The sequence below is a fragment of the Leuresthes tenuis genome, unplaced genomic scaffold (assembly GCF_036924035.1).
Source record: "Leuresthes tenuis unplaced genomic scaffold, fLeuTen1.0.hap1 SCAF_16, whole genome shotgun sequence".
Classification (NCBI taxonomy): Eukaryota; Metazoa; Chordata; class Actinopteri; order Atheriniformes; family Atherinopsidae; genus Leuresthes; species Leuresthes tenuis.
Genome location: NW_027325370.1, coordinates 14,067,796 through 14,093,412, shown reverse-complemented (window position 1 = coordinate 14,093,412; position 25,617 = coordinate 14,067,796). Strand labels below are relative to the sequence as shown.

The 25,617-nt window shown below is 39.6% G+C and overlaps 1 protein-coding gene across 1 annotated transcript in view; it reads right to left on the bottom strand.

The window, feature by feature from the left end:
- Positions 1 to 21,736, bottom strand: part of gnb1a (guanine nucleotide binding protein (G protein), beta polypeptide 1a) — a 35,209-nt gene extending 13,473 nt beyond the window's left edge. The window contains exon 1 of the mRNA XM_072367835.1: positions 21,344 to 21,736. The gene's annotated coding sequence lies outside the window, so the exon portion shown is untranslated. The remainder of the gene's footprint in view (positions 1 to 21,343) is intronic.
- Positions 21,737 to 25,617: the final 3,881 nt, after the last annotated feature.

Here is a 25,617-nt window from a genome sequence, read left to right as displayed (position 1 = left end):
TTAAAAAAAAAAAAAGCATACCCCCTTGTAACTTTCCAAATCAAGAAAGGATTATTGTCCAGATATCAAAAAAGCAGATAGGCTAGAGACCAGCTCGGGTTTTGCTGCACTGCTGGAGCCCCAAGGTGCTCAGATGAGGGGCTGGGTTTGACAAAGCAGTCAATGCTCTGGCCTGCAGACTCTAAACTCCCCTCCAATGTCATCCCTGTAATCCTGGGACACAGTTGATTCAGCTCCTCCAGCCAAATCCGGTTAAGACAAAACCTGCTGATGATCCTAAAAGCAGCGGCTATCCCGCTGACCCCAATCCTCTGGTTGACGCTCTTACCACCGACACTTTCACTATCCACTGACAGATGAAAAGTTTGACTAAAACAAAAACCTGTAACTGTAAATAGTTTCACTGGTTTAGATTCTTATGGACATAAAATGAACTGGAAATAATACAATCATTAATGTCTTTAGTAAAATTTAAAAAGAAACAAAGTTAGCTAATTAAACCTTCTGAAAAAAGTCCTCTCTAAAAATAATCCACAATTTCAGCAATCGCAACCAGACGAGTAAACTAAAGATCTGTCTGCATTTCATCCTCCTTTCACCTGTTCCAAGGATCGTTCGACCATCATCATTTTAAAAATGGAAAATGTTTTCCAAAGAAAATATGTAAAGTGACAACTTCCTACCAATCAAATACAAGCTAATCATCGTAGCATCTGCGCTGCAAACCGACCTTACCTCCCTGTTTCTCTGCGTTTCGATTAAGGTCCTTTGTCCTGAAGAATGTCGAGACCTTCTGAATGAACGCCTTATCCTACGTGCGCCTGAGACCTTGGTGGCTACCTGTGACCTGATTGGTCAGTGCTGCTAAATGGGTCTGCATCTAAGCAAGGCGCCTTAGCCCCCTAATCTTGGTGATAAAAATGTCTCATGGTAATATCAGTGGATAATTCTTGTCTCCTCTGTAATAACCCTCTGTGCACTTGGTAAAGCAACTCACTGGTGGACTTTTTAACAAAGCTGTAACAAGGTCGGCAGATTTTAGAAACCAGAACACATCCAAATGACCATCTGAAAGAAGTGCGTAAGGTCAAGGATATCTCCTCTGGTTGATGAAGTCGAGATTAGGGATAGTGTAAAAATAACTCAGCACTTCATCTCCAATTGTTAGGTTTCAGCTACACAGGTTGTATTTCCCTTTAAGCCTTTAAATAAGAGCCATTATCTCACTTGTCCTAATGTATATTTCATTCAACATTTTCTTTACCTTACTTTAATCATTTAAAATAAAAATAACTCACTACTGTGTGTATTTGACGGAGAGGACACTTGACATTGGTGTATTCCTGGTAATTTTTACTTTACTAATATCAAAGTATCTTTACTGTCAGTTTTTAAGTATTCTTTGCAAACACTTTGCTCAGCAGTGGATTCAATGTCAAATACACAGCTGACATTCACCTTGTGATTACAACAGTATTTTAACAGCATCCGTTCTGTGTAAAGACAAAAAAGAAGAAGCTGAGTCCTGACTTGAAATGACGGCGAGGCAGAGAATCCAACCCATACAGCCGCTGTAAATGTTTGGGAGTTTGAAACTCATTTAATTAAAGTCCCAGAAAGCCTCAGATCAGCTGAAACACTCAGTGTATTTAAGTCCAGGTTGAAGACACATCTATTTTCAGCTGCATTTGAATAAGCTTGAGTTTCAAAACGGAATCATGTTTTAACTATTGATTTTATCTTTCATATATATAATTTTTTCTGATTTTATCTATTGTTCTTATTTCTTTCTTTTGTTTAAAATCTTAATCATGCTTTTTATTTCTTCTGTTTTAATGTCTCTGTAAAGCACTTTGAATCACCTTGTTGTTGAATTGTGCTATACAAATAAACTTGCCTTGCCTAAAGTAAACTGAGCAAAAAAAAAAAAGACACTTTTCATGTTGTCCTTGTGATAGAAATGAGACATAATTGCAACAGACAACATGTTTTGTCAGAGGTTCATTGTTAGATAAGCAAACATAGTGAATTAATCAAGGAAGGCTGAATGTCATTCAGCTCTAGATTAATCTTAAAGTAGGCAACAGAGGACGATAAGATATAAAAAACCATGAAAGTTTAGCTATTTAAAGTGTATATTATGGTTATTATCACTATTATTACACTTCTGAAGTCACATCCGGTGTATAATCTAAAACATTTACAAGATTAAAGCCATATATTTCCTGGGTACTGTCTTACTGTCAAAATGTGGAGCACATTCTCCACATGTGTGGCCTGGGTCATGTGATCGATGCAGTCGTGTAGGAACACCACCGTTTTTCTCCCCCAAAAAAACTATTTAATGATGCATTTAACGTGCAATTATTTCCAACTGCTTTGTGTGAATGGAGAAGAGATTTTCATTTTTTAACATATCCTCTAAATTGCTAAAATTTCAAGATCTTCAGTTTCAAATGATTGAAACTCAAAAAGCAAAAGCATAAAAATAAGATAATACTCCTCAGTGGTGATCAGTGTTAACATAAGTGGTGTGATTCAGAGGACTTTTTTCCCTCTTTTGCTAGTGGTGGGAGTGTTGAAACCACTGGCAGCTCAACAGATACAGCCTCGACTTTGCTGCCTTCTCTTTCTGTTTGCTATTTTTAGTGAGGTGGAGGGGGAGGGGGAGGAGGAGGAGGAGGGAAGCAGACTTCACATTTTCCAGCCACTCCTATCAGCTCCGACATCTCAAGCGCAACAGTGACAAGGAGAGAGGAAGTGTAATTTGACTCCATTCAGACACACAGTTCATTGTTATTTCTTCCTCCCAAACGGCAATAATCATGTGTGCGCCATCCATTTTCGCACCATTTGGATTTATTGGTTCTCAGATTATGTTTCTTTAAAAAGGGTACAGGATAAAAACGGATTTTGAATCAACATAAACAACAATTCTTTTCAAATATAGGCTTTTGCAGATGACAGAGAGCAACTGTTCCGCATGTTCAACGGTTAAATGTTTACAGCTCGATCAAAAAGCAAATTTACTAGTATCAAGGGAAAAAAAATGTACTGAAGGCATTTTTTAACACAAAGACATATTTTTCTTTTTATCAAGAGCAATAGGATTGCATCGGCAAAGGGCTAGAAACCACAGGATGGTCTAATGGGGTTTAACAGTAGATTTCTGGGGTAGACGGCGGTTGTCACCCTGATGACATAAGGGAAGGAGTAGGCAGAGATATGTTCTGGTGCACAAGAGGATAGAAGCAAGAGAGGCAAGCTGGAGGACACAGCCAGATTAAACTAATGAGAGTGAACAAGCAGAGGACAATTGGGAGGGTAGCTGCTAATTAACCCCTTGGTAAAGGGGAGCAAAGCTTGTAAGCTGAGCATAACACTGAACATAGTGAGCCTGCACTTAGGCTTTGGCCATGGCCTTCCAGAAATGCAGCTCTTCTTTATTTAGTTTTCTACCTAATAGACTGTGTATATGGGCATACACGGAACAAAGGACTGAACACACTGTACTAAGAGGCAGCCAAAAAATGCTGCATAACAAGACAATCCAGTACAACCCCAAATGGGATGTGATTAATAACCAGGGTAAATAAAATGATGCAAGAATGCACCATGACCATTTTTCCTAGTGTAGAAGGACACTATGTGCATGAACTAATGTTCTATATATAGTCCAGTCCAACTCAGGTATTGTCATGCAATTTTTCTGACATACTTGTCCCGTCCCCCCCCAAATTCTAAGCAGAGGCTCCATCAGATATTTTGTTTGTCATGCTTATTCTGTCATGAACTAGCAGCAACTATCACATTAAACTTTTATAATCATTCAAACTAAATATAATCCAGCAATGGGGAGGATACAAATGATGCACTTAATTTGAGCTAATAATCAGATCTTAGAGGGGGAAAAAAGCCTTGGGTGTGTCTGAAATCAGTGCATTGTTCATGCTTACTCATAAGAAAACGAAACTAGAGCCCACATAGAATTTACAGACGCTCACAGGCGTCATGCTATTATAATGCTATAATTTACAAATGTTCTTTGAAATCTGTCACATGTCGGCAATCAGTTCTGATAACAGACCAACAGGAAGCCGTTTCCAACATATTCTAATGGGGTTAGGAGAAGCGTAAAACTACCAAACACGAACTAAAAACAGGTTGTGCTGTGTTTTTGGCTATATGTAAAGTGATCACTCAGAGAGAAATGTGATTTTATATATATATATATATTTTCACATTACTCGTGAGAACTATGTGTGTTACCACATCATTATCAGCCTTACATTTTAGTAGTAGCTTAAACATGAACACCTTTATGACAACAGGTATGAAAGTTGGTTTGAATCGTCTATAGTTTTGTTTAAAAAAAAAAAAAAAAAAACTAAATCAAACCAAACTGCTCAGTCCATCCTATCACAGATGTTTTGATCTAAACTTCACAGAAAGATGGATGTGGCATCTTGTTTGAAAAATGAAGACAATGTGTATTAAACTGTGGGCGAGTCCTGTGGTTTGTGTAGAAATCTATGAGAAAATTATCTCAGCTGTAGTAATCTGGGAGGTCGGCAGACGTTTTCCTAATGATCTTACAATGATCTTTCATCTGGAAGTGTGGCAATATACCAATATATGATATGTCAAATGATAAGTATTACACCCCCTTTTCTTAGTTCAAAGATCAATGTTTCAGACTCATGCTTCTGTCATTTGCCCTGTAACAGTTTACTAATTAGGACACAAGCAGAATGAGCTGCACCATTAACCCCCATCCTGTGGTCATGTATATACTATTAAATACAAACTCAACTAAATTCAATTCAGAAACTTGCTGTTCTCTGTTGGATCACTCTTTCATTTCCATAACATTTGGCCTGTTTGAATGAACTGATGCCAATATTTGACCCCATTAGTCTCAATCTAACCCTGAAAATAACACAGCACAAATGTTCAGTTGTCCACATCTCCTGATGTTGAGCATATAAATCACTGGACTAACAGATGTTTATCATTATAAGGGGAGAGTTGGGAATTTTAAAATGCCATCTACATAAGAATGAATTAACAATAACTCTTCATCGATATTTGTGCACTGACCATCCTTGAACCTGTGACCATTTAGTACGAGTTCACAATACCAATCCCTGGTGGTTATGTAATCAAAGATCCCAATGTTTTAAGTCTCAAACGCTGTAATTTGTTAACATATTGCCCAGCTTTGAGACAGACCGTGTGTGCACGGTGCATGTTTGAAAGGTGGGGTAAAGACGGTGACCTTAATAATTTACGACCTCCTGCTTGGATACCAGCTGCCCCACCCTTTGGCCTTCTTGAAGGCTGCATCCAGTCTCGCTTCTCTGATTGTTCCTGTTAACTTGGCTCTCTGTGGGATACCGTGCCTCATAATGCTGCTTGGGTTGTGGTTCATTTGCCGCTCCGACACTAAGGTGCAGCACCGCGTAGATGTGGTTGGTTTGTGCAGAAAGTCTGCCAGTCGCTGGCTGTAAGAGTGCAACCGATCATCATGTCAGCCTTCTGTCTCTACCTTAATACGAGCATGAGTTTTTCGAAGCAGGCGTTTCCTTTTCATGGGTGTTTCCCTCGCTGTGCTCTTCTATCTCTCTTCCCTTTGTCAAAACATTCAGCGGATGTGGCGACAGAGTACATACACACTTTACAAACTCACTTGCTCTGTGGTTTCTTCTACAACCACTTCACTTGCCAATGTCCATCCAGGACCTGAATCAGGCTATGCAATCAGTTGCATTATATAGTAACAGGTTACACACCTGACATCCTGGCTTTAAGTGCTTTTAAAGGCAAAAGTGCCACAGTGCTTCCAGAAAGTTGTCACACCGTTTCATATTTGATTTTTTTGTAATCTTATCCTTATAAAAAAAAACAAAAAAAAACATACTGCACAATGACACAGCAAAAAAAAAAAAAAGCATAGTGTTTTAAAATACTTTTAAATCCCAGACAAAAAAATAAATGATAGACGTACTGCTCCAAGGACAAAACCAGTTCCCCTGCACACAGGCTTTGACAGACCTCTGGATTGAGAATCCCTAAGATGCATTGTACCGACACCCTTAAGTTAGAACTGGTTATGCAACAATAGACAGGAACTTTTTTCTGAATTTTTCCCCATTCATCCAGTGCTCTTCCTCACCTCATCTACATCCATGTTTATGACTAAAACATTTAGAACATCATAAAGAGACTTTTTCAACAAATTAGCAGCACATCTGCCATATCTGGCCTTAAAGTGTGAAAAGGTGTGAGCGAAAAAGGAACCCGTTGGTTTTGTGGGGTAACTATTGTAGGGCAACACGAACAGAATAAACTCATGTGAAAAAGAGCCAAATGTTGTCCCAACATAAGCAAAGATCTCAATGTTCATTTGACATCACCTCATCCATAGATCACCTTCTCTCTGCACAGCCTCAGTTTTAAACTGACAACTTGCTGACAGAAATGAGCTCTGCCTCGACTGTTAAAGAACATGGCAATGAAACATCTGTCTGACTACACGTGTTGTAACTGTGCACATTTTAAAACACATTAGCATACCGTTTATTATATAGATTTTGTCCCAAATGTCAGTTTTCATTTAAATGATGCAACATATCAATGCAACTTTGATGGAGGCCAGAATGGTGAACAGGCTGATGGCTCTGAAAAACTGCTATTCCTGGCCTACACTGATTTCAGGACTTGCAGCAGCAACGGCTTTTAGAAAACCACCGTCTGGTGAGGGAGGACCTCATTTATCCCTCCATCCATTCATCCAGCAGAGGAAAATTCTGAAATATTCATGAGCGCTCCTCCACCCAAATGCCGTTTTACTTTTAGCTCGGCAAATCAGTTTCAGTACTCAGCACGTTGAGTCTGACCAGTAGTGGCAGTTAAACCACTGACTGGTGCTACCAGACTGTCAAGTAATGCAATACAACAGCTAGCAGAAAGCCAACTTAGTCTTCATGAAGTTAATTTGACCTCTCAATCCCTGCTAACAGCTTTAAAACATTTTACTGAGCTTTAATTGACCTTTTCTCAGAATAAAGCATGTCACTTATGATCCAATCTACCCTAATAAAAAATAAACTTATTAAATTATTCCCCCTTCTGACATTTTATGATTACACACGTTAAAAATCCTGCTTTTTAAAATGAAGCTGTAAACTGATGTGTGTTTTTACCCCCCTCTTTCAGTCCGGTTGGTGGATGAGGGTCCATCTAAGTGCTTTGGTGAAGTGATGCATGGTAAATGTAGCTGAAGCACAACCAGGTCACAAAGAAGGCAGGAACAACAGAGCTGATGATGCAGTAAAGAAGACAGAAGCGTATTGCTCCTGGACATTTTTTAAAAGCCCCATCCAATCTAGTGCTCCATCACACTCACACATCACTTCTCCGTGACTTTTTTTTTCTCTTCTCCCAGATACAAAGTAAGTGTAGCACAATGGAGTAGAAGGTGAATGCGACTAGCTAGCATCAGTATGATTCAATGCACATCAGATGTTTTCCATTCTGCTGACAAGAAAGAGGTAGAAAAGGTCATAATACGAAATGTTTTTCTGTTTAACAAAATATACCAAACAAACAAATCTCTGCTGTTCGCAATCTTTTTAATTTCACCTTAAATAAAAAGCCCGAGCACCATTTCGATACTTCCACGCATAATCTGCATAGTCACTCAGTCACAATCAAAATGAACATGTAGTGTATCTAAACTCACTGAGAGGAGCCAAGACCATTTTTACACCAGAAAACAAACCCAAGACACATGCTGGTGTTTTAAAATCCACACGTGTTCAAACATTGTCAGTAACAGTAGGTTCATCCTCAGGGCTAAGATGCACTAAAAAAAACTGGAGTCATGTCCAGTAACTGCCCCCATCTCCCCGGAAACACGCGTAACATAAAGGGACGGCATTCAACTACACCCTGTAGGTTGTGTTGGACCACAATTTGTGATAAACTTTCTCGGAAAATTCAACAAGTGAATTATCTTTGAGTTGGTTGCACAAATCTGCCTACACAAAGGGAATTAGCAAAAAGTTGAGGAGCCAGTCAGATTAGCTCACTTTCTGTCAGAGAGCTGCTGCTCTCAGTTTGGTGGATTTCATGCAAGACGTTTTCTGAAAAGGAAAAAGCAAGTTGGGCCCACTTTGGTCACCCTGACACCCGTGGCCTTTAAACACTAAGTGAGGCAAACAGATTACGTGCTTTGCACAAATAATCCAAAGTAGAGGCTGACTGCTTTGTCAAGTTTGACTAATAGAACATTTCACCAATTATTGGATTTGATGGAATTTGTGCCAGATGGCTGTACAGCCTCCACCATCAGTTACACACATTTTGCAAGGAGGCTTCACGTGAAGTCAAGGCTCTGTCTTGATTATTTTCAGGTTAATGTTCAAACATCGCATCTTTCCCTATATTAGTGTGCTCTGCAAGCAGAAATAAAAAGCCACTTTTCGAGGAAAGAGAAGGGAAACGCGCACATCGATACATGTCAGCAAAGCCACTTATCAATCACTGTTTCTCACTGTCATATTTATCTTTGCTAGCAGCACTATGAACCAGCTTTCCCACATTGCGTATAGACGTTCCAACAGTCTCACAACTTCCTTATGCTGTTACCTAGCAACCGGTAAGGCTGTTGCAATAACCAGTCATTTGTAAAGCTGTGGAATTGACAGGCCAACTGCAGAGGATGCCAAAAATCTGCCAACAACTGTTGAATAAATGCTTAAAAATAACAAAAACATAGGGACTTAACATTAGACATTAAGCGTCCTTCACTTGTGGTGTGTAGTGGAGGTGGATGGTTCTTGGACTCTTGATACTTGCTGCCCACCCACAGTGAGATGTTGACTGACAGCTGATTTCAAATCACATCAAATACCATTCACTCCAAACAGTGTCACTACGTTGGCTATTAAAAATCAGTGTTAAGCCCATTTTGAGTCCAAACCAAAACACAAACTTTTATATCTACACATAACTTATCCGACCTTTTGATTAAAAAAAAAAGGTTATTAAAAAGCTATAGTTGCCGAATAACGGACTTAAAAACAGACTATTAGTTTAAATTATGACTGAGATTGCTACTTTTCAAGGTGTCTTCCCCCCACAACTCACTGAACAGCAGAGACTATTTTTTTCCAGTAGCATTAATGGTTTATTCTGTTTTTACATAGTTTTTTTTTCTTTTAGGAGGGATATCCTCCACAATTCAGAGTAATTGCTTCAAAAAAGTAGAATGGATGAACTAAAAATGAATAGCCTTGGGCCCCATAACCCATTTTGCTCCACTGAAAGTAGAGCATAATCCTGGGGCTACGAATAAGTATGCATAAGCTGGCACAGTCCTGGTCATGATGTTTTATTCATTTTAGGTGCAAATTCAACCGATTAAAGGATAAATCGGCAAAGAAACAAAAGAGAAAAAGCTACCATTACCTTTGGCCTGACACACCCAATACCATTGAGAAATGATCATTTACAAACTATTTGCTTTATATGGCTGGCATTCAGAGATAATTATTTTGTATAATACGTCGCAAAACCTTTCTCCATCGGAGGACTTGGAACCAGAAGAAGAGTCAAAGTAGCTGAAAGCTTAAAGAAAAAACAGGACAAACTGCACAGTTAGCTTTGTATACATTTTGGTTTGCAGTCTTCGTTAGATCAATGCCAATCCTACAATGTAGTTTACGTACACGACCAACGCCATTATGATCAGTTACACCTGTTAGAAGTGTGTCCATTTGGTTTTAAAAGCACATTCCAGATCATTTTCATGATTAAATAGTTTACTTAACAGCTTTTACTGAACCAGCTTCACATGGCAGGTCAGCGTACATTCACACATTTTTCTACATTTACACTTTCTCATGAGACCATTTTAAGTCTTAAAAACACGTTTCTAAATCTCAAATGTGCAGTTTTACGTATCAATGGCTTCATATTCAATGGTGCCATAGACACTGCAATTCAAGCAGTGCATTTCTGTTATAAATCATAGAGACTAATTTGAATTACTCATTTGGTAAATACGTGGTGGTTAGCACCGCCACCTCACAGCGAGAGGGTTCCAGGTTTAACTCCCGGCTGGGGCCTTTCTGTGTGGAGTTTGCATGTTCTCCCCCCGTGTATGCGTGGGTTCTCTCCAGGTACTCCGGCTTCCTCCCACCATCCAAAAACATGCATGTTAGGTTAATTGGTGTCTCTAAAATTGTCTTTAGGAGTGAGTGTGAGCGTGTGTGTGTGGTTGCTTGTCTCTGTGTGGTGACCTGTCCAGGGTGTACCGCTGGGATTGACTGCCGTGGTATTAGAAGAGCAGAAAAACTTGACACAAAGCATCATGCATGGCTAATAGATGGCAAATAACAAGAACAGATCTCAATAAAGAAGAATGAATGAAGGCCTGAAGTTTGTTTTCATTTGCCCAGTCAGAAAATAGGCTCAAATCATTCATTTTTTTAATCGAACATATAGTTTAGTTACCCAGGACAAGTGGAAAAGTTCTCTTAAATAGTCCTGCTGCCTATAGGCAGTACCACAACATGAAATAATTGATTTGTTCTGCATTTTGTTTCATAATGTGCTGTAATCATAGTCACTGTTATGTTCAGTAATATCTATTTAAAAAAAAAAAGAAAACGCATTCATACATTTTTGCCAAACGTATAAAGTCGAAAAAGGATGTGACAGTTAAGTGCCAAATGTGGTACATGAGGACTGAACCTATGTAGTCTCACATGTAACTCTACACCGATGGTCACAATATTAAAACCCTTGACAGATAAAGTGAGTAACACTGCTCATCGTGCCATTTTCTGCTGGGAAAAAAATTAACATGACACTTTTACACCTAAATATTTCTGCACATCATAGCCCCAAGTTAACAGAACTCCCCTACAGAAGCAGCCTCACCCAGAAGGAAAGCAGCGAGCCTGCAAAAAGGCTCAAAGAACACAAGGAGCACCGAGGTGCTCACCCAATTTGCAAACTTCTGCAATACCAATCTGATGGGATCTGCTGGCATCTGTGGGACCCACAGGGTCTAAATAATCTATTGTTAAGACCCTGGTACCAGACACTCCAACACAGCCTCAAATGTTCTTCATGACACTCATCAGCGTATATTCACCCCAAGGCGCCATTAACTTTCCTTTTTGTATTTGGCAAGAGGACTGGCACAAACCCTTCTCTCTCTGCCAAGGCTGTCATGTAGCCCTCTTGTGCCTGTATTTATGTTGATGCACTGAGCGCTTGAATTTTCGTTAGGTTGCAGCTTTGAAGACCATTGACTCTGTGTGTTATTTTCAGACTGCTCGAACGCTATTAAGCTGCTAGTGTACAGCCTCTCCTTCATTTCTACTGCAGTACTGTGTGTGTATGTGTCCGTGTCCACTGTCGGGAGGATAGTGGCATCATGAAGATGGCTCACCACCGTGATGCTGTGAGCCGCAGGCCATGGATGACTGTACCGCCTGTTGGTCCAACCTTGGTGCAGAAGACTTTAACAATATCTTCCCTGCCAAATATATTCCTCAGTCGTTTCAAATTTTTGTGTCAAGTAAGCGCTCAGAAAAATAACTTTAAATGTATTTAAGGTAATATAAGTTTAAGTTTAATGTTTTTAAGCCCAACCTGAAACCAGTTTAGCTTCTTTTCAGAAGAAACCTGACCATTTTTTGCTCATACTGTGTGCTGATGAACACCGACACATGATTAATTGAAACTTCTGCCTGTTGTAAATGAAGTTCTTATAAAACAATGTGAACGACGAATAGAAAGCTTGCTGATTGGCTTCTACAACACTGACACTCAAATACAGATTCCTGTCTTTCATTACGCCGAAATTTTGGTAGTCTTACTTAATTATTCTGGACGACCTGTCCCTTTAAATAAAAACAATTTTGTTTGTAAGCTCCCTCAATGTGGCCACTTCCTCTGGGTAATGTCTGATGATGAGGGACATAACATCAATGGGCCTGACAGTGGAGCTTAATTGATTGATTACTGAAACATTCCATGATGCTGCAGCTCTTACGGTCTTGATAAAAAGATGTTGACCCTGGTTTCAGTAAAATAAGCGACTTCTAGCAGTCATACAGGCATGGCCATCGCAAGAAAAACCTAAACACAAAACTCACACATTCTACAGCCTATCTGTAAGATTTGGAGTTTTTCTCCAAATGCCACTGCATGAAAAACAATTAAGAAATCAATGTTGAAAAAGAAAAAAAAGGTCACATACATCAACAAAGGTATGTTTTGTGCTTGGGACAGCTGCACAAATATCTTTTCATACAAGGAAATGAATGAGTTGGATTAAAAAAAGAACAGAAAAAAAACAGCAAAGGAAAGTCAGGCTAGCCCAAAGCTAAATGCATGACTTTATTTAAAACACAAAATACACTCCTTTGATTGCATTAATAATCATACCCCTCCCCCATTTCTCCCCAAGCCTCTAAGAGAGGAACATGAGTGTGTTAAGAGTCACATGACAGCTACCCCACTCTTTTGCTCAAGTGACTGTGGCTTGTCTTGCTTTAAAGAGGAAGAAAACTCACTTATACTGACTGCCTTTTCCTGTCATCTCGGGATTCAGGTTTGGTTGCATTTTCCCGGTGGCAGTAAAATGTACGGGAATGTAAACAGACAGCGAGACAGTCGCTATTCAAACTAGAGCAAGCAGTGAGGTGCACATGCAAAGTGCTGCCAAGGCTTGTGGTGAGCTTACAGCAGCATTACAGTATCAGAGTAGTGACAAGGTTGTATATGGGTCTGTAAGCAGCCATTGTGACACCTAATTTTACTATTCAAAACAGCAGCTCAGACCTTTTTGTAAGCTATGCATAACAGCCGCTACAATCAAACTACACACAAATCTAGTTAGAAGATGAAGGTTTAGGCAGAATTTTCCCAGTAATGCTGAAGCTGGGAAAGGGGTAGAGAACCAGGAACAAATAATGAACCAAATAATGAACAAAAAAAAGGTTAGTTGTTAGTTTCAATTGCATGTGAACAGCTGGGGTTCACCACTATCTAACCCGAGCAGACTCCAAAGATATAGCTTTGGTTAAGCATGAAGAGGAGATCGCACCAGTTCTCTACATTATTTCAGAAGGTGAGCTTCTGACATCACTTTTAAAAATGTACAAGAAGTTAATGACAAGGACCTTGAACTGTGGAGGATATTCTTCATCTGTGTTTTATTTTGTGAGTGAATTCTTAAAAGACTAAATGATCACATTTGGCAAGTAAAAGACAACGCTTTTGCTCCTCAGACTGCACCGAACCCAGGGAAACTTTTCTGAACGACTGTTGGAATTTACTTTGTGATTTTACTTCGTAGGTATGATGTGATCCTTTTTTTTGTTTGTTTTCTATTTATGTCACTGGCTTTAAAAAAGAAAGAAAGAAAGAAAGAAAAAAAGAAAGAAGTTTTTACCAGAAACGAGATCAGACTTTTGCGGTTTAAATAATATTTCAACCCAAAATTCAAGCGGTTTCTCATGCTGTTTTTATGCTGCAAATTGTGATTGGTAAACAACCTCCAAACCAAAACGATAACAGACAGCTGTCAATATCATAAATAAATGAAGGCTCATATTTGTTTCCACTTTCTGATCAGAAAACTGCATTAGATTTTCCCCTTGAACACACGCAAAGTTTAGCTGCACCAGGCTGCCGTTAATGCCAATCTTCATCAGACACGATCGTTTTTCCACCAAACTATTTTTAGTTAAAAAGCTGAGGAACGTCTGTTTTTAAAAGGTAATCAACAGTAAAACAAATGTCTAGTCATCTCCCTGTCACTGACACTAGTTACCTAACACCGCCTCGATATGCAAATGAATATTGTACCTGCACCAAACACAAACAACAGCAGCTCATGGTTGCTAGAATCCATCATCAGATCTGGTAACTGCAGTCTGTTTATTTTTGTATTTTACAGTTGGGATCATCATCCCTTTCACACCACCCCGCTCTGATGTTGAGGGAAAGACCTCCCGTTGTTGGAAGCAAACTGGCATTTCCAGCTAGTGCCAAATTTGATAATCTTTGCGAGTCCCCTTTGGTTTGATTGGGTATACCGAAGCTTTGAGATTTCCAGTGGCACTTGGATTTAAAAATAACACAAGCACCTGCAACTCAGTGTGTGTGTATGTATCAAGTGTCATACAGATGTGTTGTGAGCACATAACTAACACAGCTAGACAGATGATTAATGCCACTAGATAAAGAACAAACTGAACTCATCCATTTCATCCCCTGCATGAAAGGTACTACCTCCAGTAGGGGTCCTTAGGCAAGACCCCCTTACCCTCTGCCTACCTGTAAGTCGCTTTGGATAAAAGCGTCTGCCAAATGCTGTCTAACAACAGGCAGCCACATGACACTAAAGTTAGCCCCACATTTGTCTATGGATCTGCAAGACACCGGAGAACCTGTTCAAGTTGAGTTCAGTCAGAAGCTTACTGTTATTAAACTGCAATAAAAAGGAGGACCAGTACCACAACCTTTTCAGCAGAGGAATTATGAGTCCAGTTATGAGAGCAAACGACAAATCACAGTAGTAGAAAATGACAGTAACTAGCTAACAATGTCTACACACTAGAACAGATGCTAACAAATAAAAGACAGCAACTAAAATTTTCCTTTTTGAGTAAGCCTGCTTTTCTCCTGATCTACAGCTTGGTTTGAGGTCTTTAAACAAACAACAAAGACTACCTAAGCAAACTACGCTATTGTGAGCACAAATATGTCATTTTGTCATTCTGCAGTCAGACCTTAAAAGTACGAGGTAGTAGCACATTTTCAGTGGCACATTTTCCGTGTCACGGCGCCTCAAGGAATCTGAACAATCTCCTGTTTTACAAGTATGTAAGCAGGTATTAAACATTTAATAACAGTTGCAACTATTAAATAGTTGCGACATGGAAAAGAAAGGAGAATGTGTGTGTTTATAAAGACTGGCAGGGTTTTGAAAATGAGAAACCTGCATATCGCAGGCAGAATACTGCTTATTGAATTAGCATTATGAGCACCCCTGATACAATTACAGCCCATTACAGATTAAATTTTTGTCACACAGTGACATATTTGAGCAAAGCAAGAAGACCCATCACAGTTGTTGTGGTTGGGACGTTAAACTTCTGCAGAGGTCCACTTCAGGTTGCAGGGAAGCTAAACCATAGGTGAAGAGTACATGGCTATTACACAGCTTCCGCAGTGCTCCGACATTCAAGCACAAATAATATTAAATTGGACCATGACATTGTGGAATCAGTATATTCATATTGATCTAATTTTCAATGTCAGGACAGAACTTAATCACAAAATCATGTGCATGTGAAAAACATTGCTTGGGTCGTAAAAACACATCAAGTGCGCACAACAGAATGAACATATCAATATGAATGTGATATTTCAAGGAAAAATAAACATTAAAATTGCCACACACTTTACTTAAATACTATGTTATATTGTTCGTTTGGCTATCAGAACCATCCTTTAAAACTGACTTTAACAGTCAAATACATCAATTTGTAATAATATTGTGTGATATAATCTATGAAGCTTTGTCAGAGGACGCACAGACCTGATACCATGATGCATCCTGGGTGATTCGACCACAAGTGGCCAGCTTTAAGTAAGTGTGTTCACACCTGGCGTTACAAAGCATCCTGAGGGACCAGTTATGATCGAATCACAGTTAACCGTTTTATGTCACAGTCAGCTGAGCAACAAACAGGACATCAGCAGGTCTGTTGTTTCTGTAATTTCAGGAATAAAATAAGCTCTACTCGGGGGCAACCTTTATGATCACTGTTGGCCAAAGCTTTTCCTTATCAGGCTCAAATAAAGTCAATCAATACAACAAATGCCTGACATTTAATTCATAAGAGGAGCAGGTTGTTTAAGAGGTGTGAAGATGATAAAAATCATCACAAAAAGGGACATTTTGCCTCCAAATAAAATTAGGAATTGTACAGAAAAGTGTTACATTTCATGCTCAAATGTAGCACTGACACATCTACTAAAATATAATGAGCATCCAAGGCTCCGGCTTAATGAAAGTAAAATCAATTCCACTGATTAATTTCAAATGTTTGATCAACTTAAGATGACTTATTGGTAGGGATGTGCACGAGTCATTGATTAGTCGGAACGGCGCACATAGTCGACTACATTTTAAAAGAGGTGACTAATGATTCATGGGGCGAACTAATGTTTACAGCACCGTTTCTGTCGGAGTTTGCACCTATAGTGGAAGCAAAAGATCGGTGCAGATGTCAGCGATGGCAACAAAACATAGCGAAGCATAGCAGCATTTCACTCACCTGGACAACAAAGTCAAATGCACATTATGGAGACTGAAGCTAGCTTTCCACAGTTCTACCAGTGTGATGAGGACTCGACTAAGACTTTAACGCCCAAATCTACTCATTGATGCATTTGAATAGCCAACATTTAGTTTACACGAAACGAGTGCTTTCAGTTTAGTGGCAATTTCGGGGACCAACATGAATTCAATACTTCTGCCTTTTGATATTTAATTGTTTCAGTCGTTTCCTGACATCTTGGACGTAATCAAGAAACAAATCCACGAAATGATACCAGTTTTAAGACGATGTACTCTGAAACTTGAATATTTTCTGATGGTGTCTTTCCACTCTGGGAGAAAGAGAAAAAAACATCCCGATAAAAACTCTGCTGCTTGTTTGGAGCCACGTCAGAGGAGGAGGAAGTCCTTAAATGTGGCCCAGGACAGATTTGCATTCAAACTATTGAAAGAATGTGACCACAACTGTCCCCTTTGCGTGTCTGAATGTGGCCTCAGTGACCGGATGTGAATGCATTCTCAATGCGTCCTGAGGGTGTTCACACCTGTATTTAGAGCTGTCCACTTGTGATTAGATCACCCAGAACGTGTGTGACAGATATTTTGTTGATTATTATTTTTTCTGTATCAAAATAAAGCACAAAAGAGAAATGTAAACATATACTAGGGGCTGACACTGGCAGACTATGGGCAAAAACTTAGTATTAGACAATACTGTTACAGTCATAATCATACAAACAAATCACAGGGCATTACTAGAATGTATATTTTGGTTCACCATTCCCTTTAAAAATAGGCAAAGTGTGACAACAAGGACAAAGTTTATCATCTGAAGCTACATAACTAACAAACAAGTAACAAAGGAAGTCCTTAAGACCAACCATTGTACTTATCTCCTAAAACTAGTGGCAATATGTTCAGAGAAACAGCACTACAATCTCCTTTATAAGATGTAAATAGACATAGTTTGCCCTAAAAATAATTTTATGGTATTTTAGGGTGGAAGTGCAATTTGAAAGATGATTTCGTAGAAATATTACCTGTGTGTGTGGTTTCTTGGGTACAAAGTCTGTCATTTTAACTTTAGACTAAAAGGCCCAACTCATAATCTCAGCATCTTCCAGCTTGCTTTAATTACAGACGGACAGTTTCAAATAGAAATGGTGATTTTCCCTATAACGTTGCTGCTTTTACTTTTGATTTCTCCAACACCGAGTTAACCACCGTCTGCATTTCAAAATAGTGAGGTCTATCGCCTCTGAGACATCTGATTTCTCTAAAACAAATATTGTGGCTGATCTAAAGTACTGAAAAGTCAGATCAGCCATTTGATTTGATTCTTGTTGGGAAGTGCTGTTGTTGATAACTGTGCTCCTCCAAAGTGCAAAGTGGGAAAAATGAGCTGGCTCTTTATGAGTATTCTATAATGGGAAAGCCACTAATAAGAAGTTACCTTCCTATGAGAATAATATACAATGTGCTCGAGAGTATAGTGCATTTCAAATTTAATTGTGTGCATTTAAACATCTTTACATGCATAAATCTTTCTGCTGAAGCTTTTCTTCAGGTGCTTTGTTGCCAAATCTAAACACATTCAGTCAAAATGAGGATTATGTCAGAGGTGAGAGGAATAAAAATCATAAAAACCAGCACTATCACTGACTAAAACCACATAATCCCAAAGAGTCAAATCCACAGATTAAGAGTTTAATCTCATTCACATCCTGCATTTATAGATTAAAAATAAATAAATACACATCAACGGGATGACGATCCCTATTATAACACCCAAATAACACCCAATAACTCCCTGTACAAAAGGATATTTATTCAGGCTTTAAACATATGGTCATTATCTTGTGGTGACACTCATCATGCTAACAGCTCTGCTGTGTACAAACTCAGTCTCAGACACAAACTACTGCAATAATGGCTTTTAGACTAGCTTACTCCACAGGCATCAAAGTGATGCTTTTCTTTAAATGGCACACAGATTATTTCATCACTGACACATTTATTTGGATGTTGACCAACATTTTGTCCAAGGACAAAATACACGCTGTTCACCAGGGCCACCTTTAGTGTGGGTCACATAAGGTGATTAGTAATAAAAGGAGCAAGGTTTCATGACAAGTGAACACTGGATTTTTGGGACGTCTGCATGTAAACTGTTCTCATATCAACATTTTCTGGACAGTTCTGGGAATATGCTTCATTTCTAATCTGCATTGGTGCCAAAAGCCTGATGTGTTGCACCACTTCATAAGCAAACAAATCATTTGATAAACCAGAAAAATCTTAAAATGTAGCGAAACAGAGAAATTATGTTGAAGATGTCTCAAATATGGTGGCACAGTGTTGTGATCACGGGTATGAGTAAATGACAAGAGAAAAAACTAAATGCAACAGTGATGCTCAGTATTGTTGCAAATATGTTCAATTTAAATAAAACCGATCCTTCAGCAGTTGTTTTTATGACAGCTAAATGAATAAATGTCACAAATGAAAACAAATGTTGGCAAATAAGTTATTACCCTTAAAACATGCCATCTGATTTTCATTTAGTCATTCAGTTATTTTTATTTATTCAATTGTGAGTTTACACCAGAGTATAAAAAGTATTTGTTTCCCTGAGGTGGTGTTAGAAAAAGAAATTAGATTATTATAGATTATTAATATTAAATTCTCACTTTGACATTTTAAAATCTATTTTGCATTTATCATACAGATATTGTGTAGTTGCCATGTTCCCTTGAATCCAGGATCACAGTCTAGATGTGCAACACCCCTTCCCACCATGTTGTCCTGTATCTAAGGTGCACATATTGGATTAATCTGCCTCAGAATTCAACCAGCCGTAAAAGATTTCAACCACAAATGTATTCTTGAGGTTTTAAGAGTAAAGATAATCAAAGAGAACTCGCATGCCAAGCCTGAACCCATCCGATGCTCGGCAGCTGCCTCTCTCTGCCTGAGAAAAAGCGGTGATGAAAAAGGCTTTGAACGCCATCTTGTTCAATGCAGCTGCTTGGGCCCTGACTACAGGAACCCATTCATTCGAGGAGGCGGAGGGAGAGAGAGAGAGGGAGGGAGGGAGAGAGGGAGGGGGCGCACTGGCAAAATGAATTCATCTTTGTGAACCAGTAAAGGCGACCAGCTCTTTTAATAAGCGCTAACCATTTCCAGAAACTGCTACATATCTAATATGTACAGTGATAGAATCTTTAGATAGATTTAATCACTGCTGGCCAATAACTTCGTAAAAGCGGGAGGCTACATGTATCTTGCCTCGGGGCTAAAGGAGGCGCTCAGCGTGGCTTCCTGTAACAACTCAATGCTAAACCATCTTTCGAAATGCCCAACGCTGAACACACATCTATCTTCGAACTCCTTTTTCGACTTAAAAACCCTCTCGTGGCGTGCTCTGAGTCGACTAAGACGTCACGCTTAACCGCGGCTGGTGTGTGTCCGTTTTCTGGGCAAAGCGCTTTAAAATACTACGGAGCTGCGCGGCCCGATGGGGCATGGTTACTGTAGCTGCTAACGACATGCCCTGCAAAAGACCCGTGATCAAGATAAACAGATTGTCAAAATCCAATTAGACAATCTCGTTTACACATCATTAAAAGAAGCAGTTCAAATTAAGGTCGAACTGGGTGTTTGCAAACTGAAGCTGGTTTAACACCCATGAAACTAAGATGGCTATTACCTCTCACAGATCAGCACAGCGGTGCTTTTGATTTTTTCTTTGCAATGTTGTAGTTGTGTCAGTTAGCAGCCTTTCAACGCACTGGTCATTATAAGAAAAGAACGATCCTTTTTAGTCATTTCAAACCAACAGTGTGTGATTGGATGGCCGAGTCTGCAGGCTAAACATGGGAATTTGAACATAAAGCTGTGACATACAGCAGCCATAATCCATGACGGTTTGGTTTCGTTTCAGTGAAGTAAATAACGTGATATCAACTCGTCCGTCTGAATATGGCCTGCCTTGTAAGAGTTCACAGTAAGTGCGTAAAGCATTTTTAACGAGAACAATACCAATGCACGAGTTTTATAAATAAACATATATGTGTGTAAGCGACATTTAGAAGCAACACCAATATTTTCCCGTAACGATGCAAACATGTTGTTTCGGCTGCCATATTCCCGATACACACACCCAGAACAACCAAACGGGGCTGCAAATGTAGGCTGTGGCCACTGCTGGTGACTTGCATGGACGGGCTACAGAATAGTGGGGGTGGTAGTGATACTGTTGGCGAAGTAGCCATTTTTAGACTTCCTTCGTTGACAATCCGTGATGCTTCAGATTTTCTGTGCGAGTGAAAGTGAATCTGAACTCTCGTGCTTGTCCCAGCTATGCAGCCACAAGAATTTGCAGCTTATTCGAATATGTAATAATCTGCGAGAACCGAGAGTGTTCAATTAGCCTCGTAGGCGATCAGCTGCTATCTGTTGAACAAATAAAAAAAGATGAGGGCCGACAGACCGCTCAATGTGTTATTTAATGACCCCCCCCTCCCCAAAAAAAAAAAAAAAACTCCATATAGCTCAGTTCGAAGCACTGTTTGTGTAGTTTGGCTTTACAGACGCAGCTGTTGGTTTAACTGAGACGGTTAATAATACCGGGGGCAGGTACCCGGACGTTGGAGGGGTGCTACCTAACCTACCTACCGAGCTGTCACAAACTAACCTGCTAATTAACGTTAGCACTGCCCGTTAACCACAGCTTACCGGGCAGGACCATTGGACGGTGGGTTAAGTTTATCCAGCAGTGACCCCCACTCACAGTTTTGGCAGCAACAACTAACTAGCGACAGGCTAACGGGAGCTAACTAACGTATTAGCCACTCAACCCAGTTTAACCCTTACCGTTCATCTACCCTGCTCGAGAGGCTAGCCAACTGCACAGACTCCAAACGCATTTCCTGAAGCGCAATTTCAAATATCAATTACTGTCCTTACCCGCTTTCAGTTGAAGGTATCCGTTGTTTGTATCACATTGACTGGAAACGGCTAAACGTAGTCTCTCCTCTCTCTGCCCAGGCGCTCAGATTTATGCAGTTTAGCCACCGAGGAGCGGCACTCCCCGAACCCAGTTTTTGACCCGCTGAGGGGGAGATACACCGGCACAGAGGCGCAGAGACAAGGCGGTGTTCACCCAGACAGACGTGTCAGAGTCCTGGTTAAGCGTTCCAAGGTTCAACGCAAATTCCAACTTAAAGCAAATATCCTTTCTTCTCTTTCCCACCGTCGTCGTCCCTCCGTTTTTGCCTTCACGCCAGGATCTCAGTCGCTTCTTCCTCCGGCCATCAAACAGCAGAGATGGGCGCGGTAACCCTGCATTCAGGTCTGGGAAACCCCACGTTACGGCAGCGTCATAACGCACGGCGAAGGGTCGGCGACCACTCCAACAGATCAGGAAATACTGCCATCTTTGGTAACATAATCACACCTAGACATAATTTACCTGCGAAAATCTGTCAAAAATATGGTCTTTAGAATAGTTAAAAAAGAGACAGAACTCGAGGATTAACATTTTACAAACGACAGCAAACTAGAACAGCGGTTTCCAACCATGTAGTAGGTCTGCAGTTTCTATGAGATGAATATGGAAATTGTGAAACAACAGAAGTAATGTAATAAAAGGGAAAATGGTTATTTTTATAGTACAAATACCAATATTTTTCAGTCAGTAAATAGCTTAATAAAAGTATTAGAACAACAAATAGTCAAAATTACAAACTAATCAAGTCTTTCCCAAGGTCTGGTAAATTGTTTGAGAGCTAAATGTAATAGATAAATAACCACAGAGTCCAGATTATCCCTCTGTAAGTGATACTTTTACAAAGGAAAATAACCTAAATCCATCACAAAAACATTAAGTAGTTCACTCTTAACACACCAGCACGATTTTAAAGTCAAAATGACACCGGGCCCTTACTCAGCTTGGTTGCTGTGAGTGTTAACACTTACCACATTTTATTCATTTTAAAGCACTAACTCTCAGACGCTGACAGATCTTTTTTAGATTGTGCTTCTTTAATATTCTACAACCTTATATAAATGTGGATCTTTGACCAAAAGCGACTTTTGTGTGTCTGAGATATGAAAATAGTGGTACCTCAGAACTGCTACCTCAGGAGCAACAACACTGCTTCATTTGCAATTCAAAACACAAACAAATGTGCCCTGAAAGCACGGCTAAATACTTTCAGACTCTAAATTCAATCACAAAGTTGTTCAGAAAAACAATATATTGAGAAATAATTATTGAAGGCAAATCATTCCCTCTGATCGATTAATTATGAATCAACAACGTCACTCACTCACACTGTCGGAAAAGCTGCTATTGAACATTTTTGTTGGCAAATTCTATTTGCTGAATATTAACATTGTCCTGCTTTAGAGTTTATGGGCTTATGTCCCTGTGATCTAGTTCAAGCTAAGAAGTCAGGAGGGATTTGCTTGGGAGGGGGGGCATCACTACAGCACAGAGATGACTTGATCATTATCACCAGCCGTGCAGGTAGTGTGCTCAGGGGACGGGTTAATGCTCTCAGTGGGTTAAGGCGTTACTTGGAGATATGGAACACTTTGTTTTCCTCTGAGAAAACAAATCGCGCCCGGGTTCGGTGCAATTGGGCAAGGGGGGGGGGGGCAACAACAGCAGCTTTGTTTTTTAAGATGAGAGAGCTGTCGTGTGGGTTATCAAATCTACCTGATGCTGACTTCACACTTTGTTCACGCTTTACACGGGCAGTCATGTATTTATTTATTCATTGTGGCTGAATTACTTGTGAAAAATGTCTGCAATAATTCAAAAAGTGGGCATAACCTAAAATATTCTTAAGAGTTTTTAGATGGGTAACTTTAAGTGAATCTTTGTACGTGCATGCAAGTCGTTGTTGGTATTGATTGATCTTTCATCTTACTCTGAGTATCGATTACATGTTGTTGAGTATTATTTTTTTTGATGTGATTACAACATTTGTAGACCGACACAGCCTGGAGGAGATGTTCTAGGTGTGGGTTTTCCACTGGGACTTCTCTGCCCAGGTTAATGCTGCTGAGATTTAGTTGCCCCTGGATACACCCCTGCCTGTCTGCATACATGTGTTGTGAAGCTCCTTTAGCGGAGCTTCAGAGCACCCAGGGGAGGCGTTTTATTGTCTGCATTCACCCTTGTGACGAGGAGAGTGGAACAAGAAGAGTCCACACCTTGATGTGAGTGTAAAGTATAAGACTAAACTAAAACATGGATCTTATAGGTATCCTTTTAAAAACTGTGGTGTCGCTCTGTGTTGCTCTTAACAAATAACAAATGCATCAGCTATTACAAACTCATCAAGTGAACATGGTTCCAAAGTTGTTTTTTGTTTGTTCTAAATCTTGTGTTATATATCATCGGTTTCAACTTTAATTTGACTTAAACTTTTATTTTTACTTAATGGCCCGAGTGCATAACATTTGTGGCTGAATTCATGGACACAGCCTTCACGAAAGCTCGCTTTTGTTGCACCGTCACGCTCCTGCCCTGGTGCGCACTTTGTGACGTTTCTGTTCACCTCCAGATACGCTCAGAGACACGAACGCCACAGTCAGCGCGAGCATGGGCCGTAAGTAGCACTATCTTACAGTATTAGCTCGAGATCACAGGAGAAATCAGATTAAAAAAAAAAAGAGGCAAAACAGCAGCACAAATATTGCTTAATATGATCTGATGCGTTTCACAAAGTGAGTGACATTACATGAGGCTAAGCTCTTAATGACCTTGCTTTTTATAGGCAGGTTAGGGATACAGTAATCTGATTTAGCATAATCTCCTCCAATCTCTGATAAATGCTTACTGCATGTATCTCTGAGAGAGGTCAGATCCTATTGGTCCAGTGAAAGGCATTAGTGACATCTACTGTTCAGATATGCGGGGCCTTGTTCGCACACAGTGCAAAACCCTTTGTGGTTTAACAAGTGAGGATTTGATGTATACGTGAGAACACCAGAAAAATCTAAGTAAAGGTGATTAACCAGCCGAAACTTTCCAGGATTATTACTAGAATATATTCTACATACACACATTTTAGATATGAGGTATCTGAAGTAGAAAGGTTGGGGGGTGAGCGTTGATCTTGGCAGATCTGCCAGGCCAACCCATTCCTGCTCTGCTATTGACAACATAAGAGAGAACTGTATAACACAGAAAGCAAATCACCAACTACCGCCCATTTATGTGTAATCAATCTCAGCACACAACTTATACAACAATAATATTCTCCAATACCTTAAAAAATATGTTTACCATTAAAATATCATTTAAACTAGCTAACAAACAAGTATTTGAAGTGGTTGACATAAAAGAAAAGCATTATATTTTGAATAATTATTTAAATGTGATGGACACATGGAGTAATTTACTAAAATGACTGAATGAATGTTAAAAATATTCAGACTTCCTGCAGTTTCTTTATGTGCTGTATTGGATAGTCGCACCTCTTTTAAATGAAGTCTGAAAAATAATAATAACAAAACAAAATCTGAAAGAGGTTTAGAGCCACAGCTCAAAACATAGTTCGCTGTTAGGAAACCATCGGGCGGCTTTTAACACGCTATGTTTAAAAGAAATGGGGGATTGTAAAGAGTGGTGATCTTTTTTTGTCGTGCTTGCTTTTGTATTTGTGAAGTCAGCATGGAAAAAAAGTACAAGACAGTCGTGAAAATCAAAAACCACAACCCACACACAACCGATTTATGTGTGTTCAATCACAGCACCCAGCGTAACCTCCATTAACTGGTTATTATTCTTCTATTTGTTTTTCCATCTCATAAGGACTAATAGTCTTCTCAGATTGTGAGAAAAATTGGAACCACTTGGAGAAAATACTCTGTTTTACCCATTTGTTTTAGCCATAAGTGGAGCCGTTTCTGACACGGTGCGTTACACCTGTGTAAATTCAATGTGAGGAACTCCATCACAGCTGGTGGTAGATGAAAGAGCCACTTAATGTTCTTTTATGATTTAAATGATTTCTCACTGTCCAACTTTTTTTATTTTTTCACCGATTTAGAATCTAAATCTAGTTTCTATGCATACGTCTCATCGTGAATCTCTTTTGTTGGCGTTTTAAAACTCTGATATCACATGGCGTATAGGCCAATGCCAATCAACATGCTGACAGATGAATGTCTAAAGGATTAGACCACCAACACCTGTCCCTGATGGTGCTCATTTAGCTGAAAAT